Source organism: Embiotoca jacksoni, unplaced genomic scaffold (assembly GCF_022577435.1).
Source record: "Embiotoca jacksoni isolate LCO1_2020_lvr unplaced genomic scaffold, fEmbJac1.0.p SCAF_9, whole genome shotgun sequence".
Classification (NCBI taxonomy): Eukaryota; Metazoa; Chordata; class Actinopteri; family Embiotocidae; genus Embiotoca; species Embiotoca jacksoni.
Window position 1 is genome coordinate 4,108,741 of NW_027185447.1, and position 23,458 is coordinate 4,132,198.

Sequence of the window (23,458 nt, forward strand, 5' to 3'; positions counted from 1 at the left end):
ATAAAATCAAAAAAAAAAAAATCAAAACAACAATACAACAGGAAACAACTTTGTTTGCATGAGAAACCGTTTGGTTTTAGTTCGTGTGGACTGACTCTTGGAGTCGTTGGATTACAAGATAACAGCTGTTAGCCGGAGTTGCATGCAATAAGCTGTGATAATCAAGTTGATGTAGCTGTAACGGCATCAAACTCCATCTATGATACATCACCTCTGCCTCACAGCAGCTCCACCACTCAGAGAAAGCAACTCAAAGGCATTCTTAGATACAGTTGTAAATTCATTCACAATGCCTTTAGAAAGGCTTCTTCTGGACTTACTTAATGACATGCTAGTTTTTAATATGTAACAACAGCATGCCATATATCACACAATGAATAGGACGAAAGGCGTTTTAAAAGCCTCCTTTCACACAGCAAAGACCACAACCTTTGAAACAGCCTAATCCTTTTACAGAAAATCTAAAGCCACCAATAAGCAGGCTTCAAGTTGCTCTTTTTTCAATATGTCAGAGAGGAGTTAATGTTGCCTGTTTCATTTGTATCATTGGCTTTGGCAAGAAGTTTACAGGAACTTCAGGATTACTTACTGGCATGTCGCCAATATGGACCTTCATCAGTTGGATCTTTGTAACTGCCAAAGGGCTAAAGTCCAGTCGATATGTCCTTCAAAAAATAAAAAACACACCAGAGACCAACTTTTCCAAGCTTGTGCTGTCCACTGGGCCATGCAGGGAAATGACAGAAGGAGGATATAAGAAAAGACTCACTACTAATTACAGAGTGGGTAATGTGGTGATTGAAGTGCTATAATAATAGCTCCCAGGGGTGACACAGTATAGCTCCACAGGGCCCTATCATACCCTCTGAATCCTTCCACCAAGTCGACAAATGAGCCCTCCTATGTCACCATCTATATATATATATATATATATATATATATATATATATATATATATATATATATATATATATATATATACATATATATATATAGACGAAAGGCGTATATATATATATGTATACACACATCTTATATAGAGCATATATATATATATATATATATATATATATTTATATATCTTACAGTCTTGTTATGTGTATGCTATCACTTACCACCAGTTTCCAGGACAGAGAGAGAAGAGGATGCTGGAACTTTCATATATTATGTATAGGTAAATCTTGAACAATTCATGGTGAGAAACGTGAAGTTACAAAGTATATTTAAGGTCAAAATTCAACAATGCGAAAACATCCATTTTTACAGAAAAACATAATAAAAAAAAATGATCACGTGAACATTTTAACACCTCTCCAGTCTTCATAAATGCATGCAAGAAAATGCCCTGAACATTACAAGCTGCAGAAAATAATCTTCATCATTTCAATTTGCTGTCGTATAATTTCACGTCTTTTTTTTTTTTTTTTATGAAGGATTATTACTGCCAAAATTGTATACCTACCTATCAGGCCGTCTATTACGTCACGACACACCCCTATATGGTAGGGAGACAGCTGGAAACCGAGCGCGAGACCGACTTGCTTTTTGGCCAATGGGAGCAGACACTGTTCCAGAGCGGAGAGCTCTGATTGGTCACTGGTGGGATTATATATATGTATAGATATGCCTGCCTGCTAAACCGTGGGGGCGGGATTAGAGAGAAACGCTGTCCATCTATGTTGATACAGATCTAAAAAACTGGACTAACGGAGTGCGTGCGCGCGTTGCTCTTCGCGTGGACTAATGTAAGTTTATTTTTTTGCACTTTCCTGTAGCTTTGAAGGTGTCCCGCGTAGTCAGGTGTGTTGTAACACTGTTGTGGCATTAGACTTGTGCTCTTTCTCGTTTCATTTTTTTTTTTTTTTTTTTTTTTTTTTGCTGAGAAGTGCTCCCGGGCCGAGTGGCACACGCGCTCTCCGGGCCAGAAAAGAGTGCTTGCTGTTAACGTAGCGTTAGCTGTTGTTATTGCTCTCCAGCGGGCTGCGATATTTTTGGACATGCCGCTGACACAAACAATGTACCCAGTCAGCCCGGGCGTAATGTCATTGTGGCGAGGCCATTTCGCGGCCGTCCCGCTTCTGTAAGCACAATAACATCCACAATATTATGCACAGCGTGTGGACATTAAAGGCCATGTTATACGCGCTGGCGCCGCCGCTGTCTTTCGCTACCCTGCGTCAGAGCCGCGTTTACCGATCTGTCCGATCGTGTGTGGAGAAAGGAGACTGTAAAACTCCTGGGGTTTTTTGTTTTGTTTTGTTTTTGTTTTTTTTAAAGTGTTGCAGTTGAATATGGCCGTGTGTATTTGGCACGCGGACAAACCTTGTAACATAAGTGGGTGATGGCAGCAAGCGGTGGACAATTATTAAACTCCAAAGTTTTGGTTGAATGAAGTATTACATCATGTTTTAACTCGTGTGCCGATGGCCCCGCACCGCCTTAATGATTCCGGACAAGCTCTGGCGCTTTGAGCGTTGGAGGTGTTTACCTCCGCTTTAGCGAGGGCACTAGTAATTTGCCAGATTTATTCAATGACGTTTGGCGTAACAGTGTGTCCATGCGAGAAATAACGGGACGTCACCGGTGCTCTAACGTCAACCCCCCCACCCCCCACTCCCACCCCCCTTTTTTTTTTTATTTTTTTTTTTATTTTTTTTTTTTACTGACCGTTAGATAGCCCTTCCTAATTCAGCCCTCTTTTCTTCTCTGTTGACAGTTTTGTTTTATACAGAGGGAAAAGTTTTTCTGCGTGGGGGAATTGTTAAGAAGCCGCCTTCAACTCCACTGGTTCGGAAAATCCGGCGACCTGGCTCCCAACATTTGGGCCCCGCTCTGCTACTGCACAAAGTGAAGGTTGATATGCCACATCAGGTAAGGGACAATTCACTGGCTTGGGTTTTTTTTTTTTTTTGGAGGGGGGGGGGGGGGACTCAAACACACCCAAAGACCCCGCTGAGCATGCGATGTAATGAGCTAACCGCTGCACATGAGCAAAAAAACCCCAACAACAAATAATAATAATAATAATTATAATAATAATTTAAAAAAAAATCTATGCAGCTCTTTTCTTTGTTTCCCCGCTGTACCCTGTTTACGTGCGTTGGGACCACATGGCGTTGCACATTGCAGGTTAATGTCGCATTTCAGGGCAACTTCTCCACTCGCCTCGTCCCGGTTATGTTGTGTGTGTGTGTGTGTGTGTGTGTGTGTGTGTGTGTGTGTGTGTGTGTGTGTGTGTGTGTGGTGTTGTTGTTATAGGCGGGTGCTTCCCTCCACATTCCACATGTGTGTGTCCGCCTGCCTCGCAGCGCGGCCGGTGCGAACATCCCGGTAAATCTAAAACCGCCAACAGGGAGGGGAAGGAAAAAAAAAAAAAAAAAAAAAAATGCAGCGGAGGTTGTTCCGTTGTTTTAAATAAACACGTGTTTATGGCTTGGTGTGTAAACTAACAAGGCGGATGGATGCAGTGGCGTGGTTTCAGTAAATGCACGGAGGTGTTGCATGCCTTCCTCCGAGGTTGTCAGTCTCTGATGTGGAGGAGACTGCGGGGGAAGACAAAAGGCACACTATTAGCATGGAGGAGAACAGACACGCATGGACTTCACTCAGTTACTACAATTAGATAGCAGGTTGTGTGAGTCTGCAGGAGCAACTGGCACACCATGTTTTCATATTCTACATGATGTCGTACTTGTGCATTAACAGGTAATAGTAGCTATACAGATGTTGGTGTTCAATGTCCAGTGATGGAAGATGTTCTCTTCTATTTTATGCTTCATACTTGAATCATTTTGTTGTCGTGTAATCTGCAGATCTGATCATGTTCCTCCTCAGTCATCCATTGCCCAACAATAAATGTTATTTGTGGCGTTTATCCATTTCACTTTGATGCTCAAGACCAAACCATTATATCAATAGAAATCGTGTTATTTTGTCAGATGATGTGTTGTGTTGCACCCTTTGTGTGTTTACTTGTTTTTGCCTTGTTCTGGGACATTGTAATCTTAATGTGGTTGCTGCTCCCCTACGTTGTGAGTAAACACACCAGGCTACCCGCTACAATAACACGATTCTTTGACCACATACATCCCATTGCTGTTACCGAATCAGCGTTGACTTTTTACACTTTTATAAATATGGAAAAAGCTGGAAGTTGAGAGCTACTGGCATAAAAGGAACAATCACTCTGTCATGTTGCTGTGTTGACTCCATCATCTAAAGGGTCCTCCCTCCCACCTATTACCTCAGTGGGATACAGAGGGCCTTTTTCTGTAATGAGGTGCTTAGTGGAGCACATTGTGCTCGAGAGGTTTGTACTCTGCTGAGTTACAGGCAGGTTGTAAAATGATAACAGATGCATGGGGGCCTTCAAGGTGCCGGGCACTATTTTGAAATGTAAGTGAATTCCTGGCAATATGGATACACACACACACACACACACACACACACACACACACACACACACACACACACACACACACACACACATTTGCACATCTACGTACAGGGCGACACACACTTTGTTACTACAAGTTATTCTTTTCCAGGGACTTTGTGCTGTTCACGGAGTCTGAAGTCGGCTCTGCTTCTTATTTTAGTGTTGAAGAGATTTGTGAAGTCACTTTACAGCACAGACACAACAATTGTTAAACTGTTCGGCCTTTTTTTTTCTTTCTGCGATCCACCGTGTTGACGGTGATCTCGCGAGCAGGCATTTAAGATTTAAGATGTGCGGTCGTATGTCAGTTGAGCCTTTGCCCTTATATGGAGGAAACTAGTTGAGCTGCCCTCTGAAAGTTGTTCAATCGAGTCGCTTGTCAGACACCCCCTCAGTCCACGGAGATTCTTCAAGTCGGGCCGTGTTATTTTGTTTGTTAGTTGTTGTTCTTTTCAATCTGAGCCCGCTGCCCGATCCTTCCCCACCTCCGCCTCTCTCTGCGGTGGCCGTGCAGCCCGCTCCTCGCTGCCCCGCCGCTCATGTTCGACGGTCGGGCATAACACCAGCCTGCACCTGATCCAACTCGACCCTCGAGCGTCCTCGCGAGCAGGGACGGCAGTAATGGGACATGAGGGAACGTGTGCTTTTCCAGAGTCCGCGGTGAACAACAGCTCTCAATAAAGAAGCCGTTTTCTAACAATCGGTTTGCTTTTCTGTCCTCGGAGTGTTTTGCAACTGTTTCTGCTCACACACACGTTCCCTACACATATGTTGACTCGACTACACTCCGTGTCAGCTGTCGAGTCAGGCTTTTCTTCCCCCTTCATTGTCGTGAGTGAGTTTCCCTCCCCCCCAAAATTAATATATATATAAATATATATATATATATATATATTTATATATATATAATATACGAAAGAAAAAAAAAGGATGGGAGAGTTAAATGTTTGTATTGAAAAGCCAAATTCAATTCGACAGACAAAGTCTTGGGTACAGCCTTAGAAACCAAGGTAGCAACTTTAATGTGAAACTTTGGTCTACTGATGAAAGCTGCAGAGGCGTTATCATTTTAATAATCATACCTGGTAACCAGAATCTTTGGGTTGAAATGCGTCCTGTAAGCATCAGGTGCAGGAATTGGGGATGGAGTACGAGACACATATTATAGTATTACAATGCCGCGGTAGGAATATGGTGGGTTCAACAATTGTTAGTGATTGTTTGGAAGTAAAATAATGTCAATGATTGATTTATTTGTTGCATAGATGGTTTATTTGGCACATTTTGATGGTGATTTTTTTTTTTAAAATTTTTTTTATATTTGGTGTCTTTTGATTCTAATCTGATAGTTCTGTTTACCTAAACTTTGATTAAATACGCATCTCCCACATTGAATTAATAGCTGTAGCTACACTTTGGTTTTCTTTAGCGCCACATACTGATTAAGCTGCTTGAAAAAAAATCTATTTGATGGGACTGGAAGTCTAACTTGGAGAATGTGAATTTCAGAATTTATCTGAATCGATTTGCTCCGCTCTGTTTGAGTTGAGAACTACAAAAACCACTCAGTCCACCCACATTGTACCGTGGTGTCACAGAGAAGGTCCCCCCCCCCCCACAGAAGATTTGCTGAGGGTACTTTAACCAGACAATAGTGTGCCAATTTAACAGCTGCTGCCGTGTCCTGTCTGTCATTTTAACTGGTCAAAGTTAAAAATGATAAGCTAGTGCCCGTGCCATCATTTGTACACAGTTTTTTTTTTTTTTTTTACAAACAAGAACGAAGGAGAAGAGACTGGCCAGCTTCTGAGATCAATGTATCTGTGAATTTTCCCCCCCAGCGCTCGCTCTCACTGCTGCGACCAAATTATTTTTAATATATGCAGCAAAGTGCTCGCAGCACTGTGGAGCCCGGCTGTCATAAAAGAGAGGAGCACTGCAGCACGAGCAGGCCGAGGGACACAAAATACAGTCCGTCAAACATTCGTCATCTTCAGTTCATCTGACGGCAATCCATGAAAATGTGATGAAATCGGCTCCGATAGAGATTCTTAGGATCGACACATCTCTAATAACGTCCACCGTAGAACTCGACAGACAGCGATCAGCATCATCTTTCAAAGATTTCAAACTGAGCACATTTTTTAACCAAAACCTTCTGTCCTCCGCTATTGCAGAAACTGCATGGAGACCGATCCGCGTGTCGGCCGCAATAATCTCACTCTTTCGCATTTCATTTTTTGTCCCCCAACTTTTGTTGTGTGCGGTAATTGCCTTAGTGTTTTGTCTCTGCTCTTCTCTGTAGTGCTGTCAATCAACACAACTGGATAGTCTGTTGTCTTGTCTCTTGATATTTCCCTGCGCCTGTTCCCCGTTGGAGTAGACCGAACAGACGCGGGCTGTTTTTAGTAGCTTCGTGTAAAAGCTTCTGTGAGCCGGCCAGAGGTTGAATCACTGCTGTTGAAAAATATATCGGAAAAGAGGGCTGAGAAAAACAGCTTTGTGTGGCATTCCCATGTAACGGGCTATTCCATTTATTTTTTTTTATTTTTCCTTTATTCCCACAGCCACGGTGTCCTTCTCTCCTCCTCCCTCCTTAATGTGAATGTGCTAAACAGGGGCTAATGGGTTCCTTATGAGAGGTAATTGTGTAGCTACAACATAAATGTAGTTGAGGCTCTGGTGTTGTGGCTGCTGTGATTAGGTCTTGTTTGAAGCCCCTAAGGGGCTTGGCGAGATAAACGTCAATAGTGGCTCACCTCACAGTTTAAGGTCACATGCTACCATACAAGCGGCGCTTACAGAATTGCAGGTTCTCAGGGTTCTACATCTGAAACACTCGTGGTGGTGAACAATGGGCGTAGGCCACAGGGTCCGCGCGCCGTGTTGTGGTCCGGGGCATCTTAGCATAACACTGCTGGGGTTATAGGTTCTATTCCCACAAGGCAGAACTGCATTCACCATTTGAAAATAAAAGGCTTTTTGGATAATAGAGTGCCGCGCAAGATACAGCACAGTGCCTCTGTGTTCAGGGAAACGGGCTCTCGCTTTCGTTTGTTTCTTGTTGAAATCCGTTGCGTGTGATTATGAAGGGCTTCTTCGGGAACCATTTTATCTTTTTGCTTGACCTAATTCTCATGAACAGAGGATGGGTTGAAAATGGAATGTGTAGGACATGTGTAACATGTATGCACTTTGACTTTAAAAAAAAAAAATTAAACCTTGGATTGCATTAATCCATGCAATGAGTCTGGGGATAGGGAAATACTAAATAGCACGGATTTAGTGAAATATTTGGAATATTTCCTCTGACAGTCGAGCTTTACCTTCAGGGATAGGTCTAAGATCAGTCAGCCATTCGTTTAATGCTCATCAGCATCCATTTACCCGTCAGGCTGATTTAAGCTTAAACTCAGACCCACTTCTTTTTTAGCAGGGCCATGCAGGGTTTAACCTGGCCAGGGAACAGCTTAAACGCTTAACAGGGGACTAAAATCATAATCGGCCCATCTTTGCAGAGGTAACTCAAACGGCAGATCTGCATTAGCGTTAAAGTGACGGAAACGTACGCCAGTACCTAAAATGATAAATGCACCGCAAAATTCTGATACAAGAAGCATCATGTATATTATTACAAGAGATAGTTCTTTACCTCTTTAAATACAGAAAAAGAACTTGCTGCCTCATAAGATTAGACAACACGCTGGAGGTAACTAAACACAGAACGAAGCTTTGCAGCGAGATCTGTTTCTCTGAATTAGAGAAAGTGAGCTTTTTCATGCGGTGTTCTCTGTTGTGCTGCTATAGGCTGTTAGAATCAAGCCCGTAATTGCTGGTTCCCCAACACTCCTGATGCCACACAAATTACGCTGTAAGGGCTTCATTATTTGTGTCACTTTTTATGCTTTGAATGCTGATGAGGCTTGAATATGTGCATTAGCTATTTAAATTGGCAGAAAAGCAGTCCATACATTGAGCCTGTTGCAGGTATATTCCTTCTATAAACCAGCTGTCGTCCACGAGGTGTAAAAACATCAGGATATTTCAGAATGGTTCTGTAAAAGTCAAACATTTTTTTTTGTTGCCTCTTTTGTCTCCCAGTGAGAGAAGTGCAATTAGTAATTTGGACACAAGTTGGCAAAAACAACACTGTCAAATTGTATTCATGCAGCTTCCTCTGTACATGATGGAATATTCAGGGCACTGTAACTTGAAATTGTATTGTTGAAAACAAGCAGGAAGCCCAACATTTCCCATGTCACATAAACACAGCACCCCCCCCCAAAAAAAAAAACCAAAAAAACAACAACAACAAAAAACCCCAAAATGAAGCAAAGTCTGCCTGCGTTTCCTGAAATACACTGCTCAATCACTGACTTTGATTTGGTTTAATTAGAATCAGACTACCAAACTCCATGCTGCGGATATTTTCCTAAGCAGCCAAAAGCCTTTTGTAACCGTCACTGCCTTCTGTGTGGATGATTAGACTCACTTTCCATTGATTTAAACTTAGGCTTTTTAATTAGACTGATGTGAGAGTTCACTTGGACGTGTTTTACTGCCAGACTAAAAGCACGACTGGCTCATTACTGTAGCCACTCATTAAACCTGGGAGCATGTGTGTGTTTTTGTGTGTGCGTGTGAGGGTACGTATACCTGGACTTACTCTGTGGGCCATCCAAGAGGAGAGATGGGGAGAGTGACGGACCGCTCTTTACGCCGAGCTTTCAGCCAACAAAGTGGAGCATTAAATTGCCAGAAGACAGATATTTTTCTCGGGAGTTGGTGAAGACCAGAAGAGCTAAAAGAGGCATGAATGTTGAAGTTAACGTCCATCAGGGGGCCAAAAGCACAATCTCCGTTTGATCCGTGTTTCATAACAACAAAATGTGGGATTCTGGTGGCATTTTAGAATTGAATTAATGATAAATATGTTGGGATTTGTAGCCTTTTGACACGTATATTGTCTCACATGTGCCATCATTGGGAGAGAACATCAATTCAGTTCTTAGTGAGTTGTCAAGAAATTGTTACAGCATGTACAATTTTGTGTGTGTGGAGATTTAACAACACAAGATGCATCTTCTTTTTTTTTTTTTTTTTCCAATCTTTCATTTGGCAAGGAAATAACATATGATATGATGCTCCATAAAGATGGTGTTAACCTTTGTGGCTATTGCAGAGAATTGCCCTGTTTGAGTAGGATACTCCAAACACTCTGAAATGGGCTTCAGCTTCTGTCTGCGTTCTTGCTCGCTCGCTCTTTCTGTGTCCGTCTTTGGAGGCCCACCCGAAGGGGCTTTCAGTGAGCGGCTAACCCTCCTTCTCAACCTTTATTTTTTTTTTTTTTCTGCCTCATTCCTTATTTTCACTTTCCTGATGCTACTGTAGCACAGAGAGGGAGAGACAAGCCCTCTGAGGGGGATTGGTTGGAGCTCAACAGGCCCCCCACAGGAGGCTCCACCCACCTTATCCTGTTTGTGGGACAATTAGTCATCCAAAAGTGTAGTGAATGACTGGGGACCGTGCTGCATGCACACACATGCTCCAAATACTCCAAATGCAGTTAAAGTCAATATCCTTTATTACTATTGGCATGAACGTTTCATGCCTCACTGTCTGTCTCTCGTTTCTCCTTCCTGCCTGCATGTTTTTGACACGTGTACATACACACTATGTATCCAGTGTGGATTCACAAGAGCAGGCCGAGGCCAGCAGACAGGGCCAAGCATGTTTTGGCTTAGAGCTATAGCACTTTCACTGTCTAACCTCACAGATACAGACACAGATACAGGACACAATTGCTTACGTGGTATATTTCTTTATCTTCAATTATGACCCCTTTCAAATTGGATACTGTTTTGTCATGTAATTTCTCTTTTTGTCTCTGACAATTTTTAATTCTCTAAAAAAAAAAAAAAAAAAAAGTGACAAAAGGGGGGCAGTCTGGAAATCTGTTAACTTTTCTCATCATGCACAAGCTGGACTTGACAACTTTATGTCTGATTTTGGATTTATTTAATGGTTTTTAAGTCTGGTTCCGGTAGGATTACATATATTTTGGAAAGTCTTCAAACTAGCTTCCTGAAACCTTGTTTCTGTATCCTCTCTTTACATCTCTTTAAATAGAAGACAGCTTGATGTCACCATTCCTGTTTTTATGTATTTCATATCTTACTCTGTTGGACCTCACTCCATCCTTGCAAATACAGAACTAATAAATCATCAGAGATTCACAAGTTTCCCGGATGGCAGATCGATGAAATGATATATCTGATATCAGAGATAACATTGATTCATTGCTTCAGTGTCTAATTGAAGCCATCGCAGTGTGATTTGGATTTTTATTTTGTAACTTTGAAGCTACTTCAGGGGAAATTTTATCTCGATATTCCTTTTTCTTGTCTCTGATTTTCTCAATATGCTTATTAAAGCGATGTCTTGCGCTGATGTCCTCTTTACCTTATCAGGGATCACAGAAACCGTTTGATAAATGCAGAAAAACAAAGCTTTTAAAAAAAATTTTTTTACAGTATGTTAGGTGTTATAATAAAGATTCTGCATTTGGGTCCTTGATGATCCTTGCTGATTTAGTTTGTATTGTGTTGTGTACATTATATACAGTACTATTTCTTAATTGGGGAGCTCACTAAAAATGATTTTAAATAATATGCAATGTTTTAAAAATAAAAACACATCAATTGTGACATTCATAGATATTTATTTAAAGCTAAAGGAAAATTGAATAAGACAGAATTTGAACAAACAGATGAGAAATGGACATGTAGAAATGTAAAGTTTATTTTCCTATGGTGATGTTTCCTCAGTTGGTCGGAAAAATATATTTGCATTCTTGTCCACCGGCAAATGATATGTTAAAAAAAAAAAAAGGGTTTAATGCAATGCAGCTTTCCCCCGTTTTTCCCTGTGGCGTTTTTGGTTTGGTCACAAAGCTGGTCCTGAATCCGATCCCTTGTAGCAGTGAAGTCTTAATTTGCCCTTAAACATGCTCCGTCTCGTTCTTCTTTCAGTCACTCGTTTCCTCGTGTTGTCGTCTTCTTCTTTTCCTTCACCACCCGCATTTTACACTTGTTGTTCTCTTGCTATGCCCCGTTCGCTCTCTCTGTCCCTTGTTTTGCATACTGTTTTTTTTTTTTTTGTGTGTGTTTTTTTGCCTTGTTATGGATTTTCTGTGTTGCTCTGTCCCATTTTTCGTCCTGCTGTGTGCTGCATTATGTACCATTTAAGACTCTGGTTGCTTTTGGCAGCAGCTGGAGTCGGCTTGGGTCAGATTTGTTTTAGTGCTACACTCACCGAAGCTTGTAGTATACGCCCCAGAGTTTAGAGTAGAGGAAAAAACATCGCCACATACACACATACTCGTACGTAGTTCGTTTCTCTCTAACATTTGCACACATTCGGGAGAATGACGCAACTTGAAGACCAGAAACGAGATTAAAATGTGTGTGTGTGTTTGCGCCTTTCTCTTTCTTTAGACTAAACTTACTTCTCGGATTTGTTTCACACATTGTACAAGTATGTGTTCTAGATTTCAATACAATATTCTCCAAATGTTCACCAGATCAATTGAAAACATTGTGAATTTGGCCACAATAAGGTAGAGAAATTACTAAATTTTTTTTTTTTTTTTTTTTTTTTTAATGATGCATAGAAAATTGTATTAATGTCGGATGTTTTAACACAGTAATTTCTTTGAGAGATTAATTGTGTGGTTGGGTTGTATAGCTTCAGAATCTCTAGTTCTATTTTATGGAATTACAATAATACATAACAATCTACTGGATTTTGATGAAAGCCTGTTTTTGTTGAACAAAAGAGCAGTTTAATAACATGTTTTATTTATGCCTGTGTATTTCAGACGTCTGTGCACGAAATTCAAAAATGAAACGAGTGATTCAAATTGAAGGCTGCTCACTGATATCAGGTCGTAGTTCAATATTTCCACAATAAAAGTGAAAGCTATTTTGAATGGCGCATCTGAAATAAGTGCATTTAATAAATGTTTAGCGAGGTTGGACAGAGAACACGACGGAGGAACACGTACAGCAAAGGGAACCAGTGTTATTGACACGAGGGGTAAAAGAACTACAGAACTAAAAACTCATATTGCCCATAATTATCACACTCAATGAAATGCTCTTATGCAGACAAGCATGTCAGTGTGTGTAGCTGGCAGTCTTGTGACTCCAGCCACACCGAACGGAAACACCGCCATCATCCCTAATTTACTTATTACTTGCAGCTGTGGCCGGGCATCGTCACAGGCACTTGTTGTGACCCACACAGACAAAGACCAACAAAACAAACAAACAAATGCAAAGAATTGATCGAAATGTAAATATTTTGTATTTGTATTTATTTCTTTTCTACGTGTAGCCAGCGGCCCCGCAGGTAAAACCGCAGGCCCTGCTGTCACCGAATCAACCCGCACACCTCTTTAGCGATGGCACTGTTGCATTCTTTGACACGACCAGCAGTTACTGGTTTAACTTTCGGGCCAAACGGCAATAACGTGTCGGACATTCGAATAGGTTGTGCAGGCTATTGCTGATATTTGCATTATGCTAACAGCATTTTGGACCTTTTATGAAGCAGAAAACTGTAGCTGATATGTTCCAACCCAGTAAGTGGAGTGTGGCGGAGCTTCCTTCCAACTAGTATTTGTCAGGTCGTATATATCTGCTCCACATACCTGCTTCTCGTCCCGGCTACTCATCTGCTGGTGTCAAAACTCGTCATTTTCACATTTCCACCGAGTTGTCAAAACACAGCTACAGTGTTCGCATTGAATTCTATGTGGGTGACAATTGTGTCGATGTCGGTGGCTGCGGGTGTGTGCAACATGCCACATGCATCTGGCAGCTGTGCTACAGTGTGACAATGTGTGTTTCAGGCACTCTCTGCCCATAACTTTAACAGAATATCTCCGCGAGTACATACGCGTTTGATTTTGTCCGTGCTGCGTGTGCGCGAGGTGTCCAGTAAGTATGCTGAAAGCTGACACAGCTGTTTCACGGTAACCAAACAGTTTCTCCACACTATCTACAGTTACACTCCCTGGTTTTTCCTCCAATCACCTTCTGCCGCTGCCCTCTATCACTGTTGTTCCCCGTTTCATATTTTTCTCTCACTCCGTTTCGCAGATTCACTTCCAGAGTATGTGTGTTGGTGAGTTTTCACATGACCGTCATTGTGTTACTTTGGTCAGTTTGTGTAATGCATTTACAGCTCTGGATGTCAATGCAAATTATTGGCGCATTGGAGCTTCCGGATTCAATATTGCATATCTGAGGTCTTGCTTTCAGGAGGATCACTAAAATGAATAACTTAAACCGTAGAAAACATATCAGACCTGGTGATGTAAAATAATATGAAATTTAGTGGCACAGTTTGTTTCAGGATTCTTTTCAATGGATGGTTTTGTTTGAGAGCGATGAAAAGTAGCTTGTTCCTAGCAAAAAAAAAAAAAATTATATTTCACACTTCTATTTTCAAATATTTGTATTTGGAAGCAGCTTTGAAACAAACATGTCAGTGGTTTGAACATGCGAGCGTGACAAAGACTGGACATTGTGAAGACACTGTTGGCGTCACAATGATGTGGAAGGAAAAAGTTATCAAAATTGCACCGCTCATCAGTTCCAGGGTGCCAGAAGACGATGTTATTACCAGTAAAACATCCTGTTGAGTCTAAAACAACAGCATTCATTTTCTTTACCACACATTTGAAATGGTGCAACAACAAGAATTTCCGGGTGGGATTAATAAAGTCTTATGTTAACTGTTTGAGGCCTTTTACTGCCATACTGGGTGAATAGTGTAGAGACTTGTAGCACTTTTATTATATGTATATTTCTAAATTTTAGGAGAACGCAACTGAACAGTGATATTCAAAATGCAGCAAAAAAGACGTGTTTTTCTTTCTGTTTTGGCCAAACAGAGGAATGTTTTTGACTGGTGAAGTTAGGCTGCCTGACCTCAGTCCCACTGAACATGTTGTTCACTTGCTGGAAACCAGAATGAAGAAAAAAGCAAGCAGGGAGTAGCGATGCCTGACATGGCATCAGCTGGAAGGATTAACGCATTTCTGAGAGGATGTATTATACAGACTACTTTACATCATTACTTATTTCACAAATGTTCTCTATTCACAAAAACTATACTTAAAGCAAGCATAAAAATATAGTCATGGAAGGTTTGACAATATTGCCATGCCTATATTACTTTTCCTAATGCACCAGAAATGTCAGAAAGATCCTTAGAAGGAAACCTAATGATACTCAATCTGGTTTAGGTAGAAGCTTTCAGCCTGAGAGGCCCCTCAGCTGGCTGGGAGCCAGAGGCAGCAAGGAGGTGAGGTATTTTAATTCACCTTAGACAGGAACGGAAATTATTTGCACCAGAGTGAGGCAAACAATGGAAACGACTTTTGTGTCAATTCATATGACATCAGACAAGCTAATCTTAACCGTGGACAGTTCAGGTTGTCTCATAAAACCTGTGAGGCCTTAGAACTGGCAAGGTACTTGTACAAAAATAGATTTAAAGTTGCAAAGTAACAGTACTATGAATGAGAAATTTGATATTGACACAGATGAAATTGGAGATTGAGTGAACACAGAAACAAGTTTACTGTTGATAATGTTAATTTCATTACCCACTAATTGGAAACTGAAGTGAGCGTAGTTAATAGTAGCACATGGAAGAAAGTGCTGCAAATAATCCTCCACAGTGCATGACTATAAGGGACTATATTGGACTGTAAACAGTAACAATATTGATTTTCTTACACAGTGTCGCCCTCCTGTCTGATATTTTGTGCCATCGGCCTGCCGAGGTACTTACTGTATTTGCTCTGCACACTGTTGCACTTGTATGTTTGGTGAAAAAGCCCAATAACAGATGAATTACTGTAGCTACTGCATAGTTTTCCCTGTGGTGCTGCTTTGCAACAGCTGTCATGTTCAGCATCTGCGTCTCACGTGGCTCTGACATCAAATTCAATGCAAAAAAACAAGGAATTCAAGTATGATTTGGTAGTAAGAGGTTAGAAAACCAGTATTTCCTGAGTTCTCGTTGGCTCTTGAATTAAGCAGTGAGGCCAGACATGTTGGTCATCATTTTACATAATCACTGTATATTTATGTTAACAGTGTTGTTATCTCCTCACAGCTGCTGCACTGATTTTAAGGTTTAATGGTTGAGGGTTGCTGTTACTATGGGTGTTGTATGAAAACAACAGTATGGATGCAGTTGCACATTTTTTTCTGTCTCGCTATGTAATAAAACAGTGGGGTAGCACTGGGTGGGGGACATGTTTTTTTTTTTTTAAATAAAAAAATATGCCAATACTTTGTTTGGCCATTTGTACACGTGTAATATGTATTTGTATGATGCTGATGATTTAAAGTAAGCTTATTTTAATTCTACACCCATGGCTAGAAAAAAATGAAAACATTTAAAGGACACAAATTTCACTTGGCCTCATATTTCTTTTCAATCCAGCTTCCTGATGGCAGCTTTAACTGGACTCTCCAACAGTTACATAACACTGTCATTCCGTGAATACTTTAGCTGATCTTTCACACATTGTTTTTTGACTCAAAAGTTTAGTACTTTATTTTGAAAAGACAAGGTATGAAATATGTTGTTGTTCTGATGAATTGGCTCGTTGTTTGTATTGGTTTATAAGAGTTCATTGTGGCCCTCCTGCCGAATGTGTAAAAATAATTGCTTATTACTTAGGATGTTCCTTAGCCTTGAAGGTTTTGCAGTGTGATCAATCAGTCGGACCATCTCTGACGGGCATGACTTTCTGGTTTGTCAGCTTGTATTCTTTAAATATTTGCACTAACTGCCAGCTCATATGATAAACAACACTTTGCTAACTGGTAAACAATGAAGTGGCTTAGCAAATAAAATATTTATCATTTATGATATACATCTCTTTCATGGTGATCCCAATTACTTATTCTTGTGCGGAGCTGAATCTTGTTTGGTCATGAATCTGAGATAAATGCTGTCCGTGTTAATTGGTGGTTTGAGTCATTAACACAAGTGCTGTGTCCCAGATTGTCCTCTCGTCCACTACAGTGGATGTTCGGATTGCCTACTTGTTCACTAGATAGTCCAATGTATAGTGGACAGGTGGGCAATTTGAACACGGCATGGCAGTGATACATATGAGACACCTGGTGATGCATACTGAGTTCTCCTAGCCAAAGGCAGACAAAACCTTCCAGCCAGTTTGAAGTATAAACAGCTTCAGTGTGTAGGATTTAGGTGGGCTTTATTGGCAGAAATGGAGTATAATTGTTATAATCATGTTTTCATCAATATACAATCACATGAATCCAAGATTTGTGTCGTCGTAGGGACAAACCAGAGGCTGGCTTCAGAGAAGGTTTTTTTTTTTAGTTTGTCGCGAGCTTCTTGGCCACCATAGATTCTTAAGCACTAAATCAAGCCCTCCCGGATGCATAACACATAATTAAGTAAAGTCTGATATTACCTTACACATTACAGAAGGATCCATGTCTCTTCCATAATGTGAGGCACTTTGATTATCAAGCAAACACTGGTCTCGGATTAGGCACTCTGCATCTGCAAATACCAAAAATACAGATATCAGTATTGGTATCGGGACTGAAAGTCGAAGCGGTGAATCCGTACCAGACAAACAACAGCCACAGCATGTCTGACTGAGGGAATGGTTTGTCCTCCTTCGGTCCCGCCATCTTGTTTTCTCGGCTCTCCATATGCTGTCGGTTGGTTGTGGTTTTTGTATTCTGCAGTACTGTGTGCATGTAATGGTTTTTTGAAGGCCTCACGCCTGGCTGAGAAATGCGGAGCGTTCAGCTTCTGTGATCCACGCAAGTACAGCAAACATTTCGCATTTGTACGCACACTTATGTATATCCATTAATTCAGGTACAATAGCAGGAGAAAACGGATGAAAGCAGGACTAAATGTCTGCACACGCACTTCTTTGCTGGGCTTGATCGCTCCCTTATTCCACTTGTTTACAGTTGTGCTGGTCACCACAGAGTTGAGGCTGTCACTCACAATCAGATTCTGCTTTCACATGTGGTGATTCAAACCGCCTGTTTGAAAAACAGTCATCATGTTTGACAGACGTGCACTTTATAGTTTCACCAGAGACTTGATTCGTAGATCCTATTTTGACAGCCGCTGGTACTTTGGGTTATGTGTTTCTGTTGTAATTGTGAAAATGTGAACATTTGTGTTGGTGAGGCGTCTTTGTGAGTGCAACCTGACGGACCCTGGGCTATTTTCAATGTCATTTCACTACATTTACTTTTTTATCTTGATCATATATGCTGTATCCTGCTTTTATCAGAACATTCCAGGCTATCTTCCACCATTTGATGTAACAATACTTTTTTATTTTTTTAATTTTTTTATATAAGAAAAAACATTATATCTAATGAAATTGTTGTGGTTTACATGAATCTCGCCATAACATTTTGATAGTAGAGATTCATTTCCATAATTGTGTAGGGGAGATTGTCTAAAATCTGACAATGTCAGAACCGTAGTAGTGAGATACTCTTTGACTCTTAGCAATTTAAAGAAAATATGTGCATAAATGTCATTGTTTTATTCACCGAAGTCCTGTTCCTGTATCATCAAATGAAGAATGGACTTCATTTGAAAAATAATAATTAATATTTATATAAAGTAATTAATATTTATATACATCTTACGAAATTGAAAACAAGTAAATATTGTAGTTGTACAAGTGTGCAAATATGATCTAAAGAACAGAGAACAGGGAATTACTGCCCATGCAAAATACATATTCAAGCCTGGCAGAGAATGCAGAAATGAACTCATTTCAAAACTGGATTACTCGACGACGCTTTGTTGCACATAGAAACAACTAGTATCATCAGCGAAGTCAAGTACTTCTGTTTATTTTGTCATGCAACATGTTGTGAAACGATCAGGACTTTGTGACTTGTACAACTGAGAAGCAGTGCGCGCAATTATGTCTGTCTTCATAACAATGTTACTGCGGTGAACAAATATGTGACCAGTATCGCCACAAAGCTCCCATTCTGCCTTTTCTTGTAATGTCTGTGTGTGTGTGTGCAGACACACAGGGAGGAGGCAGGTCGGGACTCTGGATGTGTTTTGGCTGGTAGCAGCAGGCAGGTGAGCTGTCTGTGGGAGTGTGGGAGGTGTCAACGAACTTATGATGGTGAATCTAAGTTTAGGACAGAACGTTTTGTGAGCAGGACTTAACCGTTTTAGACACCACTCCTAGTGTAGCCGCACTGCCGACTAACGTTAAACTAACAAGAGCGAGTCAATAGCCAAAGCAAGAGCGAGAGAGCAGCAGCGTGGCGGCTATCAGGGCAGACGGAGACCAGGGTGCTGATCGGAGCAGATCTGTGTTTGCAGTACAAACAGTGGATGTATCTGTACATGTCCATTATTAGCCACAGTTTGCGATGAATTATGCCGCCCTTGTAGCAAAGGAGAGTTCATGAGTTTGTGTAGATACATTTTGATGATTATTGTGACACAAATGAACAGCAGTGAGTCCCTTCCAGTCAGCCGGAGATACAGACTAAAAAACAATCTCGCCACATTAAAAGGCTTTGTCACTTTGCATGGCAAGTGTTGCATGTTTTTAGCCTGCTGTATGTACACACTGGCTGAACATGTAGTTTCCAGTACTCTTAAGGTACTTAGTGTATATTAACTAATAACAAAACTTATATCATGAAAATATAACTTATTTTCTGTTGAGAAGCATTGCTGTCATTGTAGGAGTCAAATTTTCAAGGTATTTATAAACTATTTTCGCTTTCAGCGACAAATACCTTCATGTTGGTTTCATCTCTTAATAAGCTCCTGGGCATTTATACATAAATCAGGATGGCAACTTTAGTCAAATGAACCCAGTAACATTTTTCATTCACTGTCACATAAACGTGAGACATGAAGAGACAACTAAAGTAAAAGTAAGTAAAACTAAAGAATAAACATTGTGACTTCATAAACAAGTTCCTTGTAATATCTGACCTGTCTAGAAAACCCGGTTTCCCCTTGTGAAACAGAATTATTGTAAACGCCTTTATTACCACCCCAGTAATCATTGGACCAGCAGCCTCCCCCGATAGCTTGTTTCCATTCATGCCACCTGCATGGATGTTTAGGAATAGGACCATAACATCCTGTCCCTGAATGCTTGTGCACAGGCAGCAGAATCCTTCGTCTAATAACAGTACTGATCAAACGAATGCAGTAGTAGTTCCACTGCTGGAAGCAGCCATGATAGACCTTCGAGCTCATGACAGTCGTTCACACTTCACCAGCAAAATAGGTTTAAAAGTCTTACCAGTGGCGCAGCTCGTGACAGAACGAAAGCAAGGTTCAGTACTATTGTCGTATTTTCTTTCTCTCGCTCTCCCAGCTGACTCTTGCTAACGAGGTGCCAAATGTCACATGAGCATGAGGCTCTTCCTGAATCACAATAAGATATCACTTTCACTTTTCCTTCTATCATGTTCACTTTAATTTCTTCTTAGCTGTACTGTACAACTTTTCACAATGTCTTCACCGAGGGAAGACAATTCTCTCTCTCTCTCTCTTGGAAACCAAAAGCTGCACGTTAGTTGTCCAACACGAAGGAGCGCTGACATGGATGAAGTTATAAAAACTGCCGAGGCTGGAGTCTTGTTGCTGAGGAGCTTTCTCTGCAGAGGCCTCTCACACATAGTGCAGGTGCTAGTGAACACACACACACACACACACACACACACACACACACACACACACACACACACACACACACACGGTGATATTCTGCCGTTTGCAATTTGGAACTCCTCTAATCTATGTGGTGATCAAGATAAACAAACATTTCGCAAGAATCCTTTGTAGACGCTCTTTAAAATGTGTGCACACTCATACGTTTTCTTTTCTCCGAGGAGCGATGTACCATTTTGTAACGGTGGGAATTGAACAATTTGCTTTTATTCTAACTCCTCAAGTCACAGTTTGATTCAGACCCCTTTCTTGATTCAAAACATTTTTCCTGCCCAAAAAACACACGTGGTACTATGTTTTGGCCTCTTTCTCCAGTTCACCGTGTGCCAAATTGTTCACTCCTGTCCTTTGCCCTCTGAGCTGCAAGTGAAATTGACAGTAGAGCTAATTGGGTGTGATGATGGGGCTGCTTTTTTTTTTTTTTTGGAAGCTATTTTTTAAAAGTTATTTATGTAAGTTATGGGCATGAACTTGGAAGCATTTAAGCAGGGGGTGCTGTAATATTCTAAAGTTTATTTCTGCAGCAGTGGAAGACATCAAACAGACATTCCCAACAAAACTATGAACATATTTAGGTATTTTGTTTTCTCTTATTTGTTCTTATTTATCCATTTTGAAGCTCAGTGCAACTTGAAAATAACAAGCAAACACAGCCATACATTTGTGGCTTCTGTTTCTGTTAAATACTAAAAATATGTACGAAAGGAAAATCTTAATTCTCGAGAACTTGATAGATGGGAAAAAGTGAATATAGCATCCGGCACAAATTTATGTAAAACCTGCTGAATAGAAAGTTTTAATGTATGGATGGGCAGACTGATGGCCTTCAGATCTGTTAGCACTATGGTGCTATTTGTATGGAAATGGTCAAATATGCAGTAGTGTACCAGCAATGTTTGCAATTTAGATTCTTGTTGTTCACATAATATCATCAGGGACGTGTCTGATTGATCCCATTTCTCCTTCCCCTGGATAAGAGGTAGAGTTGGAGCTTAAGCTTTATCTCCCTCGGTAGCTTTATTAGAGTAGCCCTCTGTCCTTCTTTGTTGCAATCCCACAGCAATAAACTCTCGTGTATGTTTTGACTCCATATATAATTCTTTTTTTTTTTTTTTTTTTAACGCAAATTGTGGTTAAAGTTTAGCAGTAGTCTGGCCTTCACTTTTGCCCCCAAAGCTCACGAGAGAGAAGAAACTCAATCTCATCTCAGTCAAACTCTCTCAGTAGTTCCTCCATCATCAATTATTCATGACAGAAGAAATCAGTTGATGGTGGAAACAAGCTTCCTACAGCTACATGGAAAACCTTGGCAAGTAATGTGGACACTATAGATATGCCACCTCTATGACTGGTGCATTGAAATAAGATTGAGTACTTCATTCTTATCTTTTTCTCTTCCTGTCCATATTTTTTTTTTTTTTTTTTTTTTTTCCCCCTTTTTTGTTAATTTCAAAATATTAAAAGAACTTGGAAGTGTTTGTGCGTGTGCTGTGTTGCATATCTCATTTGTACACCGTGTTATTTCTTTGACTTTGGTCTGTCTGCCACATCAATTCTGGGAACAGAGTGTGAGCTTGTTGTACAGAGTATTTTCTTTCTATGTTCCCGTTTGAGTTCATCTTTGTTTTTACGTACAGGATGTGCTGGAGCTCGTAACTAGAAAAGAGGAAAGCAGAGATGGAGCGAGAGATGAGTCATTTTCCCTGTCAGACATTGTTGTTTTCCACCAAGCCCTGTTATTTTCGCTCATAAATGGATGCCAGGTAGTGGGTGGAAAAAGACTCTCTTTTTTTGTTTTGTTTTCACTTTTGGTGTAATTTTATAATGGCACAGACTGTGGTTAGACTTGAAACATTTGCATGGACATGTCCCAATGTAACCTTCATCTCACTCTTTATATAGACCTGTAAACATGAATTATGAAATTGTTTGGCATGGAATTAAAATGCATGGTTTGTCATATTTAAATGCACATAGTTTGTACAATACTTCAGTGTGCTGTGAGTTCAGAAAAGTTTGTTCACTTCCAAGAAAACAGACAAATCTCTTGTTTTTCTTCTGAAAACCTGCAACAGCTGATTCTCAGGACAGCCGAGATATTATGACCTTATTAAGTTGATATGGCAAATGTCTTACCAAAGAGTGAAGAGAATGAAACGACGATAATGCTCTATGTCATAAAACCAAAACATTGAGCTCAAAGACGTTAAAGTTCTGTGAGGAGAATTATTCTCCACATAACTGTTTGTAGGTGATTGATTGTTCTTATAACATTGATTACAGCAAACTTTAAGTCTTATTTTCTGAGCACTTGGCTCACCCTAATAACCAGGTTTGACATAAAGATTTGTCGATGAAGGTATTGAGGCTGACTCTAGCAACACATCAGTTGCATTATTAGTCACTTTGCAAAAAGGCATCAGTTTAATATCTAAATGTAAAAAAATTATGTATAAAGTAAAAAAAACAAAAAAAAAAACAACTAAATATCCATTTTTTATATCCTCTTCTCCCATATCTTCTTAAATTGTTTCCTTTATGTAAGATTTGAACAAAGGAAATAGCAGCCTTAATTGGTCTGTTTGCAGACAGAAGTACACACTTGTACAGATTCAAGTCCATGACAAAAAAAAGAACTTGACTGTAGAGGTCCTACAAGGGGACACTGGTGTTTTCAGTTGTCTGGCTAATTCAACCTCTGCTTGTGTTGATGTTAGGTGGAGCTATGCTGATAATTATATACTGAAAGTCTGCCTTGAACTAGGAGCAAGGACAGGGAAATCTGCTGAAATGGAGTACAGGCAGCATATCGGGTGGCAGGTATGTTGAAAACTATCAGCCGATACATAAACATTAGGGGGGATGCTGTGGGAAACTACACTCCTTTTCCACTTTGTTTCAGTCATGCCAAGCCATGTGAAATGTGTGTTTGTCGGTCCGTATAGTTTACAATACTGGCTGTCAGACTATACGAGCTGTTTTGTGACACTGTCATCAGTCTATGTTAGCATGGGCTCTATGTGCTAATTGAAATGCAGTGGAAAGCAGTGCCACACAGCTCACACCAGCACCGTGCTGCTCAAGTTTTACAGCCCCCTAAAGGTCATCAAAATACATGCACTAACTAGAAGGGTTCACAGAGAGCGCAGACCTAAGGCCAATACTCCACTCTTCGATGATATGAAAACCTGCTACTAC

The 23,458-nt window shown here is 40.4% G+C and overlaps 1 protein-coding gene across 1 annotated transcript in view; it reads left to right on the forward strand.

The window, feature by feature from the left end:
- Positions 1-1,656: 1,656 nt before the first annotated feature.
- LOC138192965 (vitamin D3 receptor A) overlaps positions 1,657-23,458 on the forward strand; it is a 72,020-nt gene continuing 50,218 nt past the window's right edge. The window contains exons 1-2 of the mRNA XM_069140698.1: positions 1,657-1,745; positions 2,717-2,871. The gene's annotated coding sequence lies outside the window, so the exon portion shown is untranslated. The remainder of the gene's footprint in view (positions 1,746-2,716; positions 2,872-23,458) is intronic.